This window comes from Myotis davidii, unplaced genomic scaffold (assembly GCF_000327345.1).
Source record: "Myotis davidii unplaced genomic scaffold, ASM32734v1 scaffold29, whole genome shotgun sequence".
Lineage (NCBI taxonomy): Eukaryota > Metazoa > Chordata > Mammalia > Chiroptera > Vespertilionidae > Myotis > Myotis davidii.
In genome coordinates this window covers 93,677-101,302 of record NW_006302850.1, presented here as the reverse complement: position 1 = coordinate 101,302, position 7,626 = coordinate 93,677, and the positions used below count along the sequence as shown (strand labels likewise).

General features: G+C 38.9%; 1 pseudogene; it reads right to left on the bottom strand.

Moving 5' to 3' along the window:
- Nucleotides 1-1,950, bottom strand: part of LOC102757207 — a 33,612-nt pseudogene extending 31,662 nt beyond the window's left edge.
- Between the last annotated feature and the right edge of the window lie 5,676 nt (nt 1,951-7,626).

Sequence of the window (7,626 nt, the reverse complement as noted above, 5' to 3'; positions counted from 1 at the left end):
CCACTGGGGCTGCTGCTGTGGCTGCTGCTGTGTCTGCTGCTGGAGCTGCCCCTGGGGCTGCTGCTGGGTTTTCAAAATGGTTGAACCTGGGCGCTGCACTAGAGCTATGGGTTTGAGATCCGGAGTATTTTTAAAAATAATTTTAATGCCTTGTGAAGGAGGCTTCAGTAAAGCAGGCTGTATAGGTGCTGGCTGCTGGCCTCCTGAGCACACGATTCTGGGCTTGATGGTTATAGGAGTCTTGGTCCTAGCGGTAAAGTCCTTCAGGGGCGTAGAATCTCTCACCACTGTCTGAGCTGCATGAGCAGGGCTCACCACTTTGGTGACCTTGGGATGAGCAGAGGTGACCTTGACCTGGCTGGCCGGGGCCCTTGGTGATGTGCTGGCAGTAGACACGGTGGCTGCAGGAAGTATGCGAGCTTGGTTCCCTTTAACAGAAGATTCCTTGGGAAGACTTGGTGGTTCTGAAGCAGAGGCATGAGATGGAGATTTACCAAAGCTGCTTGCCTGCTGTGGAGTAAAACTGTTGTCCCAGGAGCTGTTTCCTGAGCTGCAGGGAAGACGGATGGCTGGAGGTGTGTGTTGGCCTCCCTGGCTCTCAACTGGAGACTGAATTGACACGGCCTGAGGCTGTTCTGCTGTTCTCCCTGGAGAAAGCTGGCTGGGACTGGCGGAGCCACTGGAGCTCTGTGCCACCCAATTCTGCACCAATTCCTCGGACTGCCTGGCTGCTTTCCCATCACCAGTCTGTGACCCAGGCCTGGAACTACTGGGTTGGTCATCTGTGGAGGATCGGTGGTGAGACATCTGTCTCTGTCTCCTACGTCTGGCTTTTTTACGTGACTTTCTCTTTCCAGAGATAAATGGATCATTCAGAGACTGCATGACGGTCGGTTGTGTTGTCTGGGATGGATCGCCAGCTTCACATCCAAATAGAGAATCCTCTTGTGTCTCCAGGGCTGGCCAGACTGTAGGTTGTGCATCATCATATGCGACAGACCTCTCCTCTTTAACATATTTGTCCACATCCACTTCAGAAGGGACCTCCAAGTCACAGGGTTGCTGTTTCCACATATCTACACAACTTCCTGCTTTGGGAAATTTGAGGTCATCCTGCCGATCTGCTTGCCTTTCTTTCCTTTTTTTGTGAAAATCCCATGCCCTTAGCTCAGGAGGGGGTGAACTATAAGACAGCTTCTGCTGCCAATTCAGGGAGGCTGTAGAATACCTCTTGAAATTCCTTCTCATTGAGGGAGTGTTCATCTTTTGCTTCTTATAGAGCAGCTTGTTTTCAATGCAGGCTACTGATACAGAAGGATCAAGGCACAGGGGCTCAGCTGTAGCTAAGATCAGCTGGCTCTCAAGTGAAAGTCTGTCTTCCTGGGTCCATGTCTGGTTATTGCTGGTTATGGCGTGTACATCAGAAACTAACGTCTGCATCGTCGGGCGTAAGAGAACATGCCTGCTTTCGTAACGACAGTGGTCCGCGTTAGTGCACTGTCTATAGTCCCGCACTTCTGTGATGACACATCCGCTCTGAAAAATGTTAGCTTGCGAGTTTTCCAGAGCATCCACCAAAATAGGAGGCAGTTCCTCTGCATCCAAGTATTCAAGAAAGTCCCTTTCCTCATAGGGCAGTCTAATGGTCTCTGAATAGGGTTCGTTGTCTCCCGTTATCATCAGCGAATACCCCTCCTCGCCTGGGTATAGGCTGACCACTAAACGGGGCAAGGACTCCCTCTGAACAAGCTTCTCCAGCAAGTTCACATTGCGCGTTAATTCCTCCGTACTTTCGGGCTCCTTCCCGCACTCCTCAACGTAGATGTCATACAGCTTTTCATGCAGAGATTTCCCCCTAGTGGATGAAGATTCCCTCTGAGGAGGTCTCTGTTGGGCGCTTTCAATGACACAATCCGCGTAGTCCATAGCTTGTTCTAAAGCTCTTTGCATTGTGCTACAAAGTGGGGGCCCTAAAAGAAGAGAAAATGTAAGTGCGCTGTCGCACAGGGTGATTAATCCATCTTTAACATTGATGCACCGTTTTGTAAATACCGCGACTGCGCAGTGGGCTACACATCTAAGGTCAACATGGACCCCAAGATACCTGTCCCCAAGGGAGCACTACATCAAATTATTGGTAGTTTCTGAAAATACCTTTATCTGCACAGGCTCTGGTCTCTGCACTGGGCCTCGCCTCGCGTCCGTTGACCTTATCTCAACCGGAAGTCCTTGTGGGATGCTCAAATCGCACTGACTTCTGTACGCATGCGTACCTTCCTCCCACCTCGGGTCATCGGCACTTCCTGTTCTGATGCCTGCCCTGCCTATTGGCGAGTTGGTTGGGTGAAGCATTTAGGTTAAATCCATGCAGTTTTAAAAGATAATGACAAAAAGTGTTTCTAGGGACTAATGCAGTGTCCTCCTCCCCACCGAGTGTTTCTTTTTTTAAACAAAGAACAAAGGAGAGAAAAATATAAAATAAATATGCCCTTTATGCTCTCCTCCTTCCCGTAAAAAATGTATGTATGTTCAACAAACAGCTACCTCTGAGAATGAATTATGAGGGAGATAGTATGGTAAGATTGGCACAAAAGGACAAGTAACTGGTGGTGAAGGAGTTCAGTTTCCTTAGGGAGGCAAAACAAGTAGTCAGATAATAACAGTTTATAAACATTTGGATACAGTAATGAAGGAGAGAAAGTGCTAAACAAGGGGAAATGAGAAAATCTATTCACAGATAATTGCGGATGGATAGAAATTTATCAGACAAATAAAAAGGGGTCAAGTCCTGGCAATTCTGTGGTTAGAAGAGAAATCTAGATTGTAGTTATACATGAGGATGCTTTCAACCTCTATTTGAAATTATTTTCCCGAAGGGTCCCACCAACCGTCAGGGATATTTCATACTTATTCAAAATACAATTTATCTAATGTTTCAGGAATTTTACAAGGCAGGCATTTTTATCCTCATTTTCTAAAGGAAGAAACTGACATTCAGCCAACTTAAGTAATGAGCTCAAGGTTACAAAATGGTAAGCAGCTGAGGCAGTGTACAAATCTAATTTCTCACTCCAAAGCCTGAGCTCTTGACACTTTTCAAAGAAACTACTTCTAAAAGAAGAGAAGCACTTTGTAACATTGATACGGAATTTCAGGGCAGGTGTCCCACTGGATATTATCTAAGATAATACGCAAATTTTGTGGATAATTTTTATACATATGCATTGAATTACTTATTTCAAAGCAAAATTGATCATTCATGAAGGTGCCCTATTAGAACCAGTCAATGTAGTTCTAAAATTTACATGGAAATATAACACCCAAGAATAGTGAAGCTGTTTTAAATTTCAAGCGATATAAATTGAAGTTAGAGATCTAAGAAATAATTCCAAAAACATACAGGAGTTTGTTATACAATGAGTTGCATCACATGTGAGTGGAGAAAAGATAACATTTTCACTCAGCAATGATAGTAACAAGGAAACCTGTTTGAAAAAACACCACTTTTTTTCTATTATCACTTCCATAAAAATAAATGGAGCAATCATGAAACCATAAAACTAGTAGAAGAAAATATTGGAGAATATTTTCTCCAGAGTGAAGGTAGTCTTTCTAAAAGACACAAAATTTAGAAGTTATAAAATGAGAGGTTTATATAATTATTAAAAAATAAATGAAAACAAATGCAAGACAAATAATCTAAATTAAATTATACATTGGGAGGCAATATTTGCAATATACTTCGAAAAGAACTAATATCCTTAATATAAAAAGAACCTACGGTTCTGTCATGCTACTTTATAGTTTGTTTTCATTTTTTTTGTTTCCTTATGTTTATACTGATAGCTTTCTATAATCATTTTTAGTTCTCTTTTTATTTATTCTTATTTTTACCATGCCAGCTTTGCCAGCATTAAATATTTTAATTCCCAGCTACATGTTAATGAATCAGACTACTCTGTATACCTTTATCCGTCTCTTTGCATTTTTTAGTTGTGCCATTTCTACTTCATCACAGAAAAAAACTTTTGCACATTATTACTTGAATCTTAATACTGCCTTTATTTTAGTACCAGATCTTCAGTTATCTATGTCCATTACCAAATTTTTCCAAACTTTTATCTTTTTATAGTAAAATTATCTATTTGTAGGAAGAGTTCATATGTATAATATTTCCTCAGAATTTTTTTTTTAATTCTTAAAATCTTTCTGATATAAGATCTTGGCTCACACTCTGCCCTTTAGAATTTTTGAAAATTTTGCTCTGTTGTTGTGCTTTGGGTTTTCTTTGCTATGTAAGGGCTTGGCCATTTTCCTCTGGAGGTTCACATTTTTTTAAAAAAAGGTGTAATAGTTTTACTAGGATATTTTTTGGAATTGACCATTCTTTCTCAGTTTTTCCAGGTACATAATGGGAGACTTTTAATATATAAATTCAGAGTTTTTATTTCAACAAGTTTTTATTTTTGTTTTGTTTTTTGAATAGTAATCTTAAAATATTTTGTTTGTTCCTTTGCTTTGCTTTTTTCCTTCAGTGATTTTAGTTATAAGTATGTTGAATATATCTTCCTGTCTTTTTTATTATGTTCTTTCTGAACCTTTTTGTATGACTTTGTTTTCTTGTTTCTTTTCTATTCTGTCACTTATGACTCTATGTTAATTGTAGTTATACCTGAACTCCCTTGGGAACTCTATTAGTATTGTATTGCTGCCATAACAAATTACAACAAAATCAATCAGTGGCATAAAACCACACCCATTTTTTCACAGTTCTTTAGGTCAGAACACAGGGCAGGCTCAGCGTAGGGTCTCAAAGCAAAAACCAAGGTTGGCTGGGTTAGGCTTTTAACTGGAGCATACGGGGAAGCATCCACATGTAAGCTTATTCAAGTGGTTGGCCAAATTCAGATTCTGGTGGTCATAGAATCGAAGTTCACATTTTCTTGCTGATTGTTAGCCAGGAGCCTCAACTCCTAAGAGTTGCTCACATTCTTTAGCAAGTGTTTCCATCCATCCTAAAGCATGGCTGGCATGTTGAAGCCTTTTCATGCTCCAAGTGTCTCTAACTTCCTCTTCTGCCACCAGCTGGAGAAAGTTTTGTGCTTTTAAGGGCCCAGCTGAAAATCCAGGATAGTCCTCCCTATTTTAAGTCATGGTGCCTCATAATAGACCATAATTACAGAAGTGGTAACTCACACTCACAGGTTTTGGGTATTAGAGTGGGTCATTTTTGGCCATTTTAGAAATTCTGTCTACCAAAATTACCTTAAAATTTAAATCTCATTTATGCCTTGTCTCTCCTAAATTTTATTATCTCCTGTTCCACTTCTTCCTATGGTTTGTCCTTTTCTATTTGTGTGTTTTTAAAATAAAATTATAATTCATAGCGTTCTTCCAGTTCTGAACTTGCTTAATAATAAAATTTCTATTGGAGTGTCAAGTTAAAGGTTTTCTCTGCTCTGTGCAAGTATGGATGTGGATGTGTATCACCCAAAGTAACAACAGAAGATATTTTGAGGTGGATAGAATAGGGGGATTGCATGGTTCAGTTGATTTCATATTTCAAACTACCTGTTTTTGCTTACTTTATAACATGTAGATTTTATTGTTATTGATGGTGGTGGTGGTGGTGGCATTTTAAACAAGTGGTGCATTTTTTTTCAAAGTCTGGTTCTTCTAATTATTTTATGGTATCTTGATTCACTAGAGCTTTTCATCTTTAGTCAGTTATTCTTTTTATCTTTATCACTCTTTTCAAAGAATATGTTTTCTCTTGAAAGCGTCTCATTCTTCCTATTCAGAAATGAAGACCTATGGTGCCATCGTGGGTTGTTTTTTTTTTTTTTTTTTATGTTCCTTTCTTCTGATTCCCCAGTAACCATTGCTCTAATCTGCCTTTCCCAAATCACTTCTCAATATTTTCCGTCTTACCATTTGGACTCAAATTTTTCTACAAGTTAATAAAAATATGGCCATTAACCAAGAAGAAAAAAAAGGGGGATCAAAATGGCAGTTACAAAATAAGGAATGCAAATACTATTTAAGTATATGGAAAGATATGCATCCTCACAAATAATAGAATTGCAAGTTAGGATTAAAATAAAAGACCATATTTTTACCTAATAGACTGCTAAAGTTGAAATCAGTTCATGATTTATCAGGCTAGCAAATTGTGTAAGGGACAAACATTTTCAAACATTATTGTTAAGGATGTTAACTGGTTCAATTTCTATGGATAACAAAGAACCCGGTAATAGGTTTTGCCCCCGGCTTTGGCTTCAGGGTGTTTAGGGCACAAAGGTGGAAATTTTCTACCATGGGCATGTGCTCATTAAAATTTTACTTACTTTTCAATTTTTTAAAAGTCTGTTTACTCTGTTAAAAGCACACAACTGTTATCTATCAGTGGGTGCAGTAATACTTGTTTTGAGTATTACTTGGTGATGTAAGAGCATTAAAAAAATGAAGAGAGGGACAAAAACTTAGGGTAGTTTTGGTATTTAAGGGAAAGGGAGATGGGAATGTAGACTGGTACAACCACTATAGAAATTAGTCTGGTGATTCCTCAAAAAATTAAGAATAGAACTACAAAAGAGAGAGAGAGAGAGAGAGAGAGAGAGAGAGAGAGAGAGAGAGAGAGAGAGAGAGAGAGAGAGAGAGAGAGAGAGAGAGAGAGAGAGAGAGAGAAAGAAAGAAAGAAAAGAAAGAAAGAAGAAAGAAAAAGAAAAAGAAAAAAAAAAGAACTACCATATGACCCAGCAATCTCTCTCCTGGATATATGCCCAAAAGACTCAAAATCATATTTGCAAAGATATATGTAACCCTATGTTCATTGAAGCATTATTCACGATGACCAAATTTGGAAACAACCAAAGTGTCCCACGATAGAGTACTGGATAAAGAAGATGTGATACATATAATGGAATACTACTCACTCAGCCATAAGAAAGGATGGAATAGCACCATTTGCAAAAACATGGATACACCTTGAGAACATTATGATAAGTTAATAAGTCAGCCAGAAAAAGTTAAGAAGGATATGATTTCCCTCATATGTGGGATATACAACTGAAATTTGTGAACACAAATAGCAGTGTACAACCACTATACTATTTCCCTCTGGTGATTGCCAGAGGGAAGGTGGTGGGGGGAGAATGGGGTCCTAATATATGGTGACAGGAGATTTGATCTGCAATATACAGATCTTGTTAAATAGAAGCCTGCACCTGAAACTTTTCTGTTCATTTTGACCAATGTCAACCCAATACATTTAATACATAAATAAATATAAAAAAATAAAGGGAAGGGAGAGAATGAGCAAATGCACAAAGGAAAACCAGGAAGAGGCCCTCTAATAAAATCTCAAGATAAGTGGACATAAATAACAGTAAATGTCATATTGTGCTCAAGCCAGGTATTGATTGAAAACCATGAGATTTTTGATAACCCTAGTAAAAATTTTTCTGAGAAATGTTGAGAAAATTCAGACTATAGTAGAGAAATGGATGAGCCTGTGTTGAGAAAGTGAGTAAAGCAGGTTATACTACTACTAAAATATTTTTATTAGTGAAGGGATATAGATAAATTGTAAGCATACATAAAGGATGCACATATGCAGACAACGAA